This window comes from Emydura macquarii, unplaced genomic scaffold, assembly GCF_026122565.2.
Source record: "Emydura macquarii macquarii isolate MOO-44397 ecotype Brisbane River unplaced genomic scaffold, CSIRO-AGI_Emac_v2 contig_2768, whole genome shotgun sequence".
In the NCBI taxonomy this organism is placed as follows: Eukaryota; Metazoa; Chordata; order Testudines; family Chelidae; genus Emydura; species Emydura macquarii.
The window spans coordinates 44729203-44744132 of record NW_027132905.1 but is presented as its reverse complement, the minus strand read 5'-3'; the positions used below and the strand labels follow the sequence as shown (position 1 = coordinate 44744132).

The following is a 14930-nucleotide window of genomic DNA, read 5'->3' as shown; positions in this document are numbered from 1 at the left end:
AGTCCCTGAGGAAGACAGGGTTCTTAGTACCCTTAAAGATCTCTGTAGGATCTGTTTAAGAAAGCTGCTTGTAGTATTTTGTAGGAAAAAGCTCAGATGATGAGGAATAACTTTATTCCTCATCCTCTGAACTGCAGTGTGGATAGAACTGTTGAAATACTTCAGTGTATTTGGTTTGTGAAACTGGCCCTAGGACTTTTCTAAACTAGGATGATAAAAGGTGTGTCATAATATGTTGGCATACACACTGCAACTAACACTTTTGAATCGGCTGTGGACAAGTCACACTGCCTTTAACGTGTGTGGAATTGGTTGAGTTAAACCATAATAGGGAACCTAGGCTTTAACTGAAAAGTATAGGGTACACACATTCTAGTTTCACACCTTTTTAAAACTCAGTTTAGATGAGGTGGGAGGTTTGAAGATGACACATGATAGTTTTGTTTTGTTGATGTGTACTTCATGGAGTCTCTTGTCAATATGGCATACCGAAACAGTGCTTTTTGTTCATGGATGTGTGTACCTGAAAGCTGGTTACTCCTCATAGTAATTAGCTATTTACCTCAAGAAAAATAGATATGGGCTATTTTTCTTTCAGATTTGGGTTTAAAAAAAAACCAAAACAGTTGGTGCTGGGAGCTTGTTTGTAAAGTTTGAGCTTTCAAACTCTTACTGTATGGCTATAAATTCCAGAAAGTAGGAGGTTATAATCTTAAATGATAGTGTTCTGGTCAACATTTCCATTACTTTGAAACTGGATCAGTTGTCTTATTTTAAGGGCATAGTGTATTTCAAATTCAGACAACTGCTTAGAATTGAGGTTTTGTGCTTTAATAGTGCTTTAGTGTGGGTTTGAGGGGAAGGACCTCAAAAGATGGACAAGATGGGCAGACTGTTATTCCAGTAATCAAAAATTAGTGTTCGATAAAAGCTTGTCAACAATTATGGAAATTCTTTGTTTAATTCATTCTTATGTACCTTAACAGAAAGGTCTTTTGCTGTGAATTAAATCTTAAAACTTGTCAGTATCCATAAGCTCTCTGGTGAAAAACCTTTGTATTCTCTTCCTCCTTCCTGTGGCAAAGTGATGTTTACTTCTAATAATAATCACTTATTTATATAATTGGAGATTTCAAAGACACAGACAGATGAAATTCATTTACCAGTCTGCCCTCACAGCTCTTTGTGCTAGGTGGTGTATAATTTATACAATCGGTAATTGTTTCAATATTTGCCACAGGTCCTTAAACCAAAGGTAACAGCACTTTGCCTGTTAGCTGACAGGTGAATACTGATACCTGATCATTATTGCTATTGCAAAGTATGTTTGTTGTGTTTCCCCCCATCAGTCTTCCATTTCTCTGGATTAGGAGGTGATGTAAAATCACATTCTGAACACTCCATATAGTCACTGAAAATGAAACATTCCATTTTCAAACAGCAGGTGACAGTTACGGCAAGATAAGTGCTTGGAATGTTCAGGGATAGAAAGGTCTAATTGGCTGAAAATGAGGTTAGGATTTATTTGAAGTTCTAGGATTTCTACCTGTCTGGTAAGGCCTTCTTTCCCAGAGTATCAAAGTGGTGTCACAGTTAATGGTTACATTCAGGGTTTCAATTTTTGTACTCGGATGGCACTTGGTGTTCAAAGGTGTAAGTCCAAAGAGAAGAATTTTTTTCCTTATTTAAAAGCTGAAATTTTAAAAAAGTTAGTTAATTTTAAGCTGTATGAATGCAAATTAAAGTGAGTGGTTTAACAGGTGGTCTTTTCCCCATTTAATTAAGAGAGCTTTTTAAAAACCAAATTGTGGAGGCTCATAATCCATAATGAACACAGGTGCCATCTGGGAGTTCTAGAGAGGTAGAGAAATGGCTTATCTAAAAATTGGCTGCTCTGCTCTAAATTAAATAAAAAGTAACTATTTTAGTGTGCTGCTTCAGGGACTGCCTCTGCTATAGAAGCAGTCATGTTAGAGACCTATCCAAAACCATTCCATTTTGTACCAGAGATGGGTCTCTGATCATGTTTTAGCATTTACCAAATTGTGCTGTGGCCTAAGACAGATCAGGGCTAGTAGATGAATCTAGGTTAGACTGATGATATTAGGTTTCCTATAGATATACTGTTTACAGTGTAAACAGGATCATAGTGTAGGTACTCAGCATGCTATGGCTGAGTCTGCACTAGGAGATCCCCCGTCCCCATCCCCCAAACTTGTCCTCTTTACCACCACTGGCACAGCTCCACTGACAGTAATAGTAGTGTAGACAGGATACTTGGTAACTTCTGGCACTTTAAATTTTCTAAACTTCTAAACAGCAATTCCTAGCTCTTAACAAGACGTGTGAAACCATCTATCCTTGGTCCTCTTTATACTAAGATCCATTATTGACAACTGGTGAAGAACTCGGGTCACTTCCAGCTTGCAAAAACAGGATTGAAAACTGTTTGCTTCCCACAGTAGACAGTGCCATACTTTTCAACACCCAATGCAACGTATGCTAGACCTTTGACGTAGAGTGGTGTCTAGTGCACTTTCTATGGTTTGGATCTGTTTGCACTAGCAGCCAAGCCATTCCCATCCCCAGATGAGGTCAGAAAAGTCAGCAGTTAACTGTTGTAATGATAGTTTTTGTCTTGAAATTTTTCAGCTGTAGGTTAGCTGTTTATTGGTCTTATTTTTAACCAGAGATTTCCAATTGTTGTTCCTAGTATTGGGGATGCACCAAGTATTAGTACAGGTGAGAATTTTGGCCAAAAAAAGGGGAAATGACCTGCAAAAATAGTGGTGCAGTACCAGCAGTGGTGTGAATAATGGAAAAACATTGCAAGACAGCCTGGTGTAGACACAGCTCTGAAAAAGCAACGTTAGTTAAATCTATTGTCAAAAATAGATCCGGCTTAACATGGGTTTAATGTGTTATGCTTGTTGCCTGCATGAGCCAGGCAAAAGCATGTTAAACCTGCTTTCAGAAGACAGGTAAGATCAAGATTTATTCTTGAAAATGGGTTTAGCACACTTTGCTTGGTGTACAGTTCACACTAACCAGTGTGAGAATCTGTTTTTAAAAGCAAAAGCTGGATTGTGTAGGTGAAGAGCTTTTAAATGTTGTGTGGGGAACCTGTTAGTTTTTTAAAAGTTCCAGAGGGGTGGCGGTGTTAGTCTGTATCCAGCAAAAACAAGAGTCCTGTAGCACTTTAAAGACTAACAAATTTAATTTCTGCAGGCATAAGCTTTCGTGTGCCTTTGTTAGTCTTTCAAGTGCTACAGGACTCTGTTGTTAGTTTTTGATGTTTCTTTGTTTGAAAACACATTATTAAAATGTTCTTATGTGATCTATATGATGAAATCAAGTATTCTCAATTAGTTTGCCTGCCGAACTATATGCTTATCTAGGTAGGTTTTAAACCGCTCCTTTAGAGCAGTTTGCCTAGTGGGTGTGTGAAATATTTACCTGATGATGGTTAAATCTCTCCGAAGGAATTTTGAAAGCAGTTGTCCTATAGATCTTGTGGCCTTGAGGTTTATCTGTATTTCATGTTTTTCAAATTTTGTAAAGCTCTCACAAGAGGTTATGAATTATTTGTCTGTCTAGAAAGCAGCACCTTTATAGCCCTTTAAAAATATGCTGTATGTCACTCTGCTCTGTTAAGTGCTTGATCTTTCACAAGCTGAAGCACATAGGTGCAGTATACAATGTTAGTGTCCACGGAAACCACCAAATTTGGGAAATTGAAAGTTAAGGCTGACTTTCCAGTTAACTCAATTTGTGTGAGAGACACACACAAGACAACACTTTTATACAATAGCAGGAGTTAATGACAGGGTGTCAAAGCCTTATCTTTTAATTTCCTAGCTTTTGTTGGCTTGTGTCACAACCATAATGTTACTTAAACTAGGTATTCTATTTAATTATAATGCTTATAATAAAGTCAGATGTCAGCTCACTTGGCTGCATGCTTAGGCCTGCAGAATGCAGAGTGCTTTGCTTGTAACTGCATCCCTTGTCTCCTTTCATTATCTGTTAATGGTACTCAACATGACAGGGTTGTTTTGATAAATGGAGACTCCTGTGAAATCTGGGCTGGATTTTACATGGATTGGAGTTGTCTTCCTTTTGCACAACACCAGGAAATTATGCAGACTGGACTAAAGACAGCAAACGGGAAATAATCTATTGTGTGAATCATAGAAATTACAGACTGAAAAGATCTATTAGGTCATCTGATTCTTTTTCACCAGCCCAATGCAAGAGTATTCCCTACAGGATATTTTCTAGTGATTCGTCTAATGTATGAATGTGTTACGTTTTTTAAAAAACAGATCACAGTAAGCTGCTCTTGTGTTTATTCTTTTAAAGTCCCTGTTTCCCATTTGCAGGTCTCCTACTTTGAATCTTTACACTGTATAATTCGAAAAGCAATCTCTTGACTGGTATAGTAGTATATTGTGCCCCACCAAGTTAGAACTAGATTGAATAAAAGCCTTTGGCCTCTTTCAGAGGGTGGGTTTAGGGGTTATGAAGAAGACACAGCACCTATTATAAAATAGGGTTTGGGTTGTTGTGTGTAATTCTCAGATCATTTTTTCACAAATTAAACAGAATTGCCATGAAGGTAAGTGCTCTGATCACTGTACATGATCCTTTACAAGCAGTTTTATTTATCCATCTGTAAAATGGAGATAATGCTTCCATAGATCACAGGGGTGTTATGAGCATTGATCAGTTAGTTGTGAAATTTGTTAATACTTTGAATGTATTTAACTCCTTTCATCCAAAGATCTCTGATGTACTAGATGGCTATTACTGGACCCATTTTATAGCTGGGATAGCTGAGGTACAGTGAGGTTGAGACTTGCCCCAAGAATTCACAGCAAGTCAGTGGCTGAGTCAAGAATACAAATTTATCCTATCTTGCTCTTCTAACTGGATCAAGTTATTTCTGTTTTGTTTTGCATCTTTCATGGACACTGAATCCAAAATGCTTTAAAGGATTTTCAAAGACATGGTAAGTGATTTGAACTCCTGCACTTAAATCACTTAAGGTGCCTTTGAAAATCCAGACAAATGGGACATCTTTCATGTAAATGGAACTTAATGTTAACCTAGCTTACTGCAAGAAAACTCTTTTGGAAGTCATTTGAAAGCAAATATTTTCTTAAGTGGGCACTGGAGAAATAAGTTACTTTACATGGTTTGCCATGTATCAGGCCATACTTGATTAGAAAATTGAAGTGAGGATAAATGCAGTGTGGCTGTTTTGTACTCAGGGATTGATTTCAGCTCTGATGAGTGTGGTGCTATCACAAAGCCACTTGGTTATGAAGTTTATTTTCAAGCAGCACATTTCCCCCTAGGACGGGCTCCTGTTGAGAAGCTAATGTACAATGGATCTTGCAACAGAGCCAAGCTTACACTACACACCACCTTCAGTTTGTATTGATCACAGCAGTCTTTCAGGATGGCAAGGGTGTTATACTTCATCAGCTCTTTGTGCCTTAGCTGTGTTGGTGGTTTAGGCAGCTATTTCTAACAAGCACAGAATTTAAAATGAAAAAGTTGTACCTTTTTATCTTGAGAAGGATTTGGATACTATAGTGATGAATGTCATATAAATGCCTACAAATAAATGAATGAGAATAATATAAACTGGAACATAATGTACAACATCTGGGGAAAAAAGAAGCCCAGGAGCAATACCTGACATTGATAGGGCTTAATATAGAAAAAAGGGATCATGAACTTTGGTTTGACATCTTTGTTTTGTGGTAGGTGGGTGGTGGTGGTGGGAGGGTTATAAAATAGTACTGAGGTGTGCGCTTCAGTCACTTAGTTATGGATAAAACATCGTTAACTGTTTAGCTAAGGCTTTTATTTGTTTGACAGAAAACATATTGTGTATTGCCACCAGACATAGACTGTATAAACAACTATGTATTGGTAGTCATGCATTTTATTCTGAAATAGAGAGTGAAAGATTTTTACTCCAAAATGAAGATGGTCATTTCAGGCAGCTGCAAGATTTTATTATAATTTCATTAAGCGGGTGTGGGGGTTATACTTGAAGCTGGCAACTAAGTACCATGTTGTTTAAAGCCTCATGGTAGGAGTGTATTTATTTCTTCATTATTAAATTAATTTCAATCAAATCAAATTTAAAAGGTGTCTTGCTTAGTAGATGTAGCTTTAGTCTCTTGTGAAAAAGGGGGTGGGGAGTGGGAAGGATTTTAACAAAATGGCTTACTGGTTGAATAAACTACAACAAAATCCTTGTATAGAAATGTCTCTAATGTGACACCAGACAGGCGTCTCTTTTTTATCCATCTTTGGAACAAATGCTCTGTGAGTACTTCCCTCCACCCCTCTATTTTTTTATCTGCATTTTTCCCCACCCCTTGTGTATTTTAATCTGCATTTGTAGATGTAAGGAGGTTTGTTGCATTAATATTCCTGGCTGCAGCTCTAGGATGTGAGCCGCTGCTCACTCCCGGGGATGCTTTGCCTCTTTAATATCTTGCTTGCAGATGCATTTTCTAGCTGACCACGCTATTAAAGAGCTGCCATCAATCACACAGCTCGGTTCCGGCTGGGCTGAGTGGGGAGGAGGGAAAGGATAGGCAACACAGCATCAGCCAGCCCAGAGGAGAGTGGAGGTGTGCACGGGCGCCTATATGGCCAAAGATGTATGGAGAGCAGCACAAGTAGCATGGAGAGCTGAGTCTTGTCTGTGTGTGTGAGAGGGGCAGGAGGAGAGGGGTGAGCGTGGTCAGGAAGAGGACAAGACACCACCACCAAAGATAGAACAGAGCAGAGCCTGGTCTGTGTGCATGTGCATTGGAGGGGTAGGCATCAAGCAGCAAAGCCTGCCTGTGATTGGAATGTGCGCGCGCGCGCAGATTGCACTGGAGGGATCGACATCAAGCTGCTGGCACAGCCGGAGTCTGTTTCGTGGTGCAATTCGCATTGGAGGGATAGGCAGCAAGCAGCAGAGGCAGCCTGAGCCTGTGCATGGCCAGAGCTGCTGCTGCTGCCGGGCTCCGCTCCGGGTTTTCCTCTCCGCCGCCTGTTGTCTTTTGGAGGCTGTGCTTCTGTCTCTTTTTTCCTCCTCCTGGTGTCTGGGTAAAAGAAAAGAGCCTGGGTCACAGAGGCATGTGGAAGTGTCTGCAGCCGAACAGCTGAGGACTCGGAGCCTGCGAGAGGGGGCACAGCAGTACAGTGTGCATGTGCTGAGGGGAGCCAACTGCAGAAAGCCGGGGGGCTTCTGGCTGTGCACCCAGGGCGGGCAGTCTCCAACTCGGGCAATGCTGCTCTCTCCTCCGCCTGCTCCACAGCCTGGCCCAGCTACTCTGCAGTAACGAAGAGGGGGGCCTCCTTTTGTTCACCAAGTGCTTTTCTCCCCCCTCCCGCCTTCCTCCTTTTCCTCCCTATCATCCCGTCCCCGGTCCCTTTCCTACCTGCTTTCCTTCTCTTCCTCTTCTCCATGGGCCTTGCATGGTCCTGCTTGTTGTTGGACACAGCAGCAGCTCCCGTCCGCAGGGGTCAGTCTGTAACAGCTGCTAGGATTGCAAACAAGTTGTGGTTGCCCGGCTCCTCCAGGAACTGCAAAGCTTAAAAGCCCAAGGCTGGCTGGGTGAGTGGGGAGGGAAGGGGGGGAGGGAAAGGGGGACTGTCGTGTGTGGTTGCTGAGATGGACAGGAACCTTGCACCTTGTCCTGGCCGAAGTCCTTGGATGCTAGGGCTGCAGCTCTTTACTCCTGTGGGTGGGCTACAGTTGAGGGGAAGTCAGATCTGCTGCAGGTCATATTATGGGTGTGAACCCGGAGAATAGGTTTACACATTGGATTATTTACTGCTTAACTCTAACTATAGTTAACTATCTATGAAGGCACTACACAAAACGAACTTGTATTCTGACGAGAATGTTGAGGTGGTCACCCTAGCCTAATCATAAAATATAATGATGGAAAAACCACTCTCACTGTACAACAGAACACACCTGGATAGAGAAACTCTTGACTTTATCCAGTTATTTCCCCCTCCCAGCTAGTCTGGGTTTTCAAGGAAAGTTGGATCAACATGGTATGTGATATGATAGCTTTTATTGGCCCAAACACAAGCTCAGAGTGCTTTAAGGTCACAGGTTCCCCTTTCTCAGGTGAATGTTTTGCTTTGCATGTTTTTAATCTAACAAAGTTAGGGATGCAGAGCAAACATTTTGATTCTAAATTATTTTTATGCAAGTGAAGTGAAGAATGCAGTTTCCTTGTTTGATTGAAAATCCACTTTCATTCCACTTGCTGAGGTGCAGGAGTGTCTTGGAATGCTTTATAAATTTTAATTGGTACAGTGCTTGGTGTAAAGTTCTTTTATAATGTTTGCTCAAACCCTGTTCTTAGATGAAGTGACAGGGAGACCTGCTTGATCACTTGTTTCTTGAGAAAGAAACCAGCTCTACTTTGTTTTACAATCAGTTTTTAAGCCTCTCTTGAGTACATGTGGCATTGCACTGCATGGGGCATTGTGTGACTGGATGGCTTCCTTTCAGCCATATGGGATTCTTTTTAAAATTGTATATGAATGAAATGGCAGTTGACAAGGAGACTAATTTTTCACTTAAAATTAGTCAGGTTTTTTAAAAAGACTTGTGAAATAAGTAAAAGTTGAGAACAGAAACCTGGTGCTTAAAATACCTAATTTGTGGAGTCTAAATTTAAATATTCTGCATTCTAACAATGCATGCCTTCTGGGAACTCCAAAATTCAAGTAAACAGGATTTAAAACCCTACAGACAGGGCAACGTTATTTCAATGTAAAGCCATTGATCTGCAGGCAATTAGTTCCAGACTTGCAACCCACTCTGCCTTTTTTGTCAGATTTTTGTTCTTACAGGCAAGCACATGTTTAAATAGATATATTGCCTAGTAAAATAGCACAAGGCAGACATTTTAGATTATTTACAGCAAGTTGAAAAATTGTGTGGGAGTAACATTTAAAAGCTTTTTTGTTTTTTCCAACCCTGTAATTTAGTAGTGTTTAAACTATTTTATAAAGATCTCTGGGAGCAGGGAAAGGTGGTTTTGAGTCCAGCGCACTCAAGTGCTTATTGTGCTCTGGCAGGCTCGGTGCTTGGCAGCCAGTTCTTGAAATGTTAGTTTATCTGGCTGCATGATAGAATTGACTAGGATTACACCATTTTCCCCCCCTGTGGCTGTTGAAAGTGATGCATCAGGGAGTGCTGTTCAATAGCATATTTTAAGACTTAAACTGCATGTATTCACTTTAAGCAGTTTCCAGTGAAAGGCAGTTTAGAATTACTCTTGTCTTGTGGTTAGGATTTATGAATTGAGGCAAGGGCTGACGTAATCTATCCCACTTCCTTTGTGTATTTTTTTATAGTAGATAGTGTTTTTTGTTTTACTTTAAATAGCTGTGACTGTATCTCCGATACTTGCATATCTTCTTTATGCTGTTGCATTTAGTATAACTAGTCAGCTTGTTCTTAACTTATGCATCTTTGAAGAACAGTTCTTTTATCTTGTCATTAAAGTTCAGAGAATAGCTTGTATATTATGTAGACTAGTTTTTTATTTTAACTAATGCAACTCTGTACATCTGTTATGTCAGAATGCATTGACTTCCTTTTGCAATGTAGAGTATCATACACTAGAGGTTGTATGGAATTGCTTGGTGGATCTTCTAACCCCATCCTTGCTCATTTTTATTCATGTGATGGGACAAGAAGACATGCTTTTGTTTCCTAGTATTACTAGCTAATAGCTCATTTGTGAGAGACCTTTTGTTTTGGTTTGAGGTGGGGGCACGACACAAGAAGCCATGCTTTAATAGACTTCTCATAAACCTGCCTGTTTTGGGGTCAAAGGGTTATGCTAGCTATTGTGGTGTTTAAGAGTATCCAGAAGGAACCATCTATTTTTGTAATGTCACAGGAGGTCAGTGGTTTTGTACTGTGGATGAATTACTACTGAGGCAAATATTCTACACTGTTTAAAAAATCCTTAAAGCCATATCTGTATAAAGATGGAGTGCAGAAGCAATGTGCAGTTTGGATTTAAATGGGCCAGGTTCCTCAACTGGTGTAAATTTCAAAGTTACATGAATATAGTGGAGTTACCTCAGTTTACATCAGCTGTAGATCTGGCTCAGTAACTTAATTTCATCCTGGGTTACTGTAAGTACAGGTTGTATATATTAAGTTCAGAGGCTAAAGGGATTGCTTAAGAGTTACGTGTGGCATGATCTTGTTTGTAGAAAGACCATCTCTGTCAGCTATTAAATTATTTGCTTAGGTTCTTTTAATAAATTCTTTAATTGGGCAATATGACAAGAATGTGAGGGTTGTCAATCATGCTTTAAATATGTTGCCTCTCGCAGACAATGCATTGCTATCTCAGTGAATCCAATGTGTTTTTACTAAGCACTTGCTTACACTTGACATGCTACAGCGGCACAGCTGCAATGCTGAAGCCACCTCACTTACATGTAGCCCTTCAGTGTAGATGCTACCTACCTTGATGGGAGGAGTTTCCCATTTGGCATAGGTAATCCACCTGTCTGAGAGGCGGTAACTAGGTCCACAGAAGAATTCTTCAGTCAATCAAATGCTGTCTACACCTGCTTAAATACACCGCTCAGTGGGGTGGAATTTTCACAATTCCTGAGCAGTGTAGCTGGATTGACCTAATTTTTTAGTACAGACCAGGCCTAAGCCATCTTTTATGGTAGGTCAGGGCACACCTTAGTCTTTTGTATTTGGTGCCAAGTCCCCGGAACTGAGTGCTATTTGTGGTGATAAGAGTATGTCGGCTGAATTGGAAGCAGGAAAAACAGTTAGCAAAAGCTATAAAAGCAAACGTGTGAAATCTGTTTATACATACATCTAGTGCAGTGCCTTTATCTTAGACCCAGTTAACTGATAGCAAATAAGGTGGAAATGAAGATAGTAGAGCTGAATGTGTAGTGAGGCTATGGTCCATTAACGTTTTGGAGAAATAACGAATGTTCACCAAAATACTCTTCACTGCAAAGTTAACTCAGGCTTTTACTCATGTGGTGTTCCTAATTTCCCTCATGTTCACAAACACCATCTTCTCACCAAAGTTTGGTGCTGGACAAAATGGATAAAAATCGGCTTGGGAGCTTGTATTTGTATTCTAGTCTAGTCTGTTATCGCTAGCACAAAGTTATCAACAGATACCGATAAGGACATGGAAACAGGACTAGAATAAGACTAGATCTTAATTCCCTGCAGGAATAGGTCAGGTAAAGCTGACCAAATTGTAGCTCCACAGATGTCTTATCTGAAGCTATAGGCTAAATTCCGAATGAGGTTTCACTAGGCTAGTAACCTGCCTACATTGCAGTGAGGAGGCTGGCTAAATTATTTAAGTGTTCATAATTTATCGGGTCCTGTGGGCCCAGAAGGACAAGCCAGTTCTCCCACAATTCACTGGGAAAGAATCATACAGTGGCTCAACTTACTGCATCAAAAGAACCTTGGATATGCTCCGTAAACGTCCCTGTCTCTCACAGGTGGATGCAGTATCAGTGATGACACAGTAACTCGGGTATAGCTTTTAGACCCTCAGTGAAGATGTGCCCTTAAGTTGAAGCAGGAAAATAGATAGTTCCACAGTAGCTGTAAGAAGAACCAAAATTAGTGAAACTTGTCATATCTGGGAAATAAAGCCCTACATTGTGCCAACGTTGTTTGATCTTTAACACTGTTGTGTAAATGTGCCAGGTAACCAAAGGTTAAACCAGGATCAGTTATTTGCACCAATATTTCATACAAACAGAATATTTTGGTCTAGTTTAAAAAAAAAAAAAGTGGCCTGCATGTTCGATTAACAGTTTTGACAAAAGCCTCCAGATAATGCTTTTTACAGTGTTCACAACTGTGTTGTTTTCCTGATCCGTCAAGTTATCGTCTAACTTTAAAGCAGGTGGTAGAAGTAGCAATGTCCCTAAGTCCCTAGCTTGTTTTAAGCCCCTGGCAAGTTTTAAAGACTAGTCCTGCGGTAAACTGCTCTTCAGTAAATACCATAGTAGAACCTCAGAGTTACGAACACCGGGAAAATGGAAGTTGTTCGGAACTCTGAAATATTCATAACTCTGAACAAAACATTATTGTGGTTCTTTCAAAAGTTTACAACTAAACATTGACTTAATACAGCTTTGAAACCTTACTATGCAGAAGAAAAATGTTGCTTTTAACTATCCTAATTTAAATGAAATAAGCATAGAAATAGTTTCCTGACCTTGTCAAATCTTTTAAAACTTTCCCTTCATTTTTTTTTTTTTAAGTAGTTTACGTTTTATGGTACTGTTTGCTTTTTTTTTGCTTTTTGTTTCTGCTGCTGCCTTATTTACGTACTCCTGGTTCGAAATGATATATGTGGTTGACTCGTCAGTTCGTAACTCTGGTGTTTGTAAACTCTGAGGTTCTACTATAGTTCAAAAGAATCTCTGATCCTGTTACCATGCTATTTATTGAAGATGTTCAAGGTGCTTAAGGAGCACTTGTGTTGTGAAGTTATCCAACCTCAATAATAACTTTGCTTATATTTTCTAAACATTGAATGGCTGCATTCTTGTAAGGTTAGTTTCGTACTCTAGAAAACCTATATTTGAACCCCTCCCTACTGAAAAAAACCCACAACTGTCTTTCACAAGTTAATTTTTCCTTTCTTAAAAATTGTCAGCCCTTAAACGGGGTTCTCCTCTGCTTCTGAAACATCAGCTATTGCAGGTTTGAAAATCTTTTTAGGAATATACATATTTTATACATGGAATTTTGAATGTATTTTTTGCCATACTGTCTGATCTTAAGTCTCACTAAGGTTATAACCGTGCTACAGTGAAATAATCATGTTTTAAGGTTCTAATATGGTTCCCTGGCCGCATCGATGAAGCCTCCCTCACCCACCAAAACAACTCTGCAAGCCATACTAGTCTATAGACAAATGTTCTAGTATTGTATGAAACATGCAACACTGTTTTATAACATGGATCTTAAGGAAAGTATTGATGCTGATCAGGGAAACTGCTGGAATCATATATGGCATAATTTAAATGGTAGTGCAAACTGGATCTCATTTATCTTTGCCCTTTTGTCTGCTTGAAAGTTTAGCAGTGAATCAGTACAGAGAATTCACCTTTTGTAACAGAGGTTGAATTATATATAGTAAATGTTAAATTCTCACTGAAAGAGCTCACAACAATTAGTATTTCTTCCGAAGTTTGCCTGAGGTAGCAGTTTGAGTTTTGACCTTTGAATGCAAAGCAAAAACAAATGGTGTTGAAAAATGTAAACGATTAAAACAAGCTGGGCTTCTTTAGGAAACTTTTATGCAGCTCTGCCAACAAAAGGCCCTGGTGATTGCACAAACATTTTGTTACCGGGATAAATAATATTTGACCATGGTGTGTGAATTTCATTTATTATAACTATACATATCTCATATGACAACAATGTGAGAATTCTGGCTTTTCCTACTGTTAGCAAAAGCACGGGGGGAAATGAAGGCTGTAAATTTCGCATTAGCAGTGCGACTGCACAGTTTCTCAAGGGGGAAATAACAGTGCAAATTTCAGAGGAATGATTAAGTGCGATTAAGCTCTTCTGTGAAAATGGATATAATTCAGAGGCAACAATCTAAAGTTCTATAACAAACCTGAAGTGTTTTAATATTAATTCCTAAAAGTTAGATACCTTTAGATGTTCCTGTTCCTTTTTCAGAAGTAAGATGTTGTCTACTATACCAAGTGACAGGCAAGGGAAACCTAATTTTTCAAAACTAACTAATCCTCAACTAGGTCTGCTGAAGCATTTTTACCTAGTAATGCAGAGGTTTATTTTAAATTAGTCCATTACAGACTTATTTTCTTTACTAAAATAACAAAAAGATAGTCCTAGTTTGACATAGTGAACACTTTGTAAAAGAATTAGACGTATTTTTTGAGAGATCAGAATACAATGAGAAGTAATGTTGTAGTTTTTCATAAAAAGTACATATTATATACAGCACCTGAAATCTGGAAAATTGAACACAAGGTTAAAATTGAAGGCACTATTAGTTACAACTATAAATCAGTGGGGATTTTTCTCTTGTGGAAGGTGTTGGCCTTTGGTTTGAGGGGTGTATTTTAGCCACTAAATTAAACATTGTCTCTCCCATGGTTCATCTAGCTGCTAAAATGATAGCAGCCAAAGGTTACTACATCTGGTAATGAAGTTGTGGCTGTGGATTCTTTTGCCCCTGATTAGATTAGGGGACTAAAACCTCCCTATTCAGTTCCAAGAAAGTTATATATTTGCTTAAAATGGGACCATCATGTTACTTCCTTTGACCATGAGAAAGTTCACAGCTTCTTTGTTGTTGTCAGCTCATCTTTTTTCATAGGTACTGCACTTTGAAAAGTGTAGAAACCCAGCAGAGAGTAGTTATTTTTCCCCAGGCACATGTTGGACCTGAGCACTCCTTTATTTGTATTTATCCATAGTGTGAAGATTTTTGGTTTTAATCTGTGACTGATGACTAAGAGTTTCCGCAGCAGGTGGTTGTGTTACAAGACAGTATAAAAGTGATTGAGCCAAAATACATGGTTATAAACTTCAAGCAGTTAAACACACACACACACACACACACACACACACACACACACACACACACACACACACACACACACACACACACACACACACACACACACTTCCCTTAAATCTGATATAGTAACAAATCCCTGCAGAATTTACTTTTACAAGCAGTCAAAACATACTGTATTTGCTCCATTTCCTGTTGAAATCTAACAAAAGAACCAAAAATCAGATTTCCTTTTCCTGATGATAAAGCTATTCCTTCGAGGTTAGTGTATGGAATAGATTTTTATATAGCAGTTCCCACTGA

The 14930-nt window shown here is 39.2% G+C and overlaps 1 protein-coding gene across 4 annotated transcripts in view; it reads left to right on the top strand.

The window, feature by feature from the left end:
• RERE (arginine-glutamic acid dipeptide repeats) overlaps positions 1 to 14930 on the top strand; it is a 361123-nt gene that overhangs the window by 64845 nt on the left and 281348 nt on the right. The window contains exon 1 of one of the 4 annotated variants that reach the window (XM_067567312.1): positions 7116 to 7633. The exons of the other annotated variants lie outside the window; for them this stretch is intronic. The gene's annotated coding sequence lies outside the window, so the exon portion shown is untranslated. Of the gene's footprint in view, positions 1 to 7115; positions 7634 to 14930 lie in introns of those variants that run through there. 4 annotated transcript variants of the gene reach the window in all.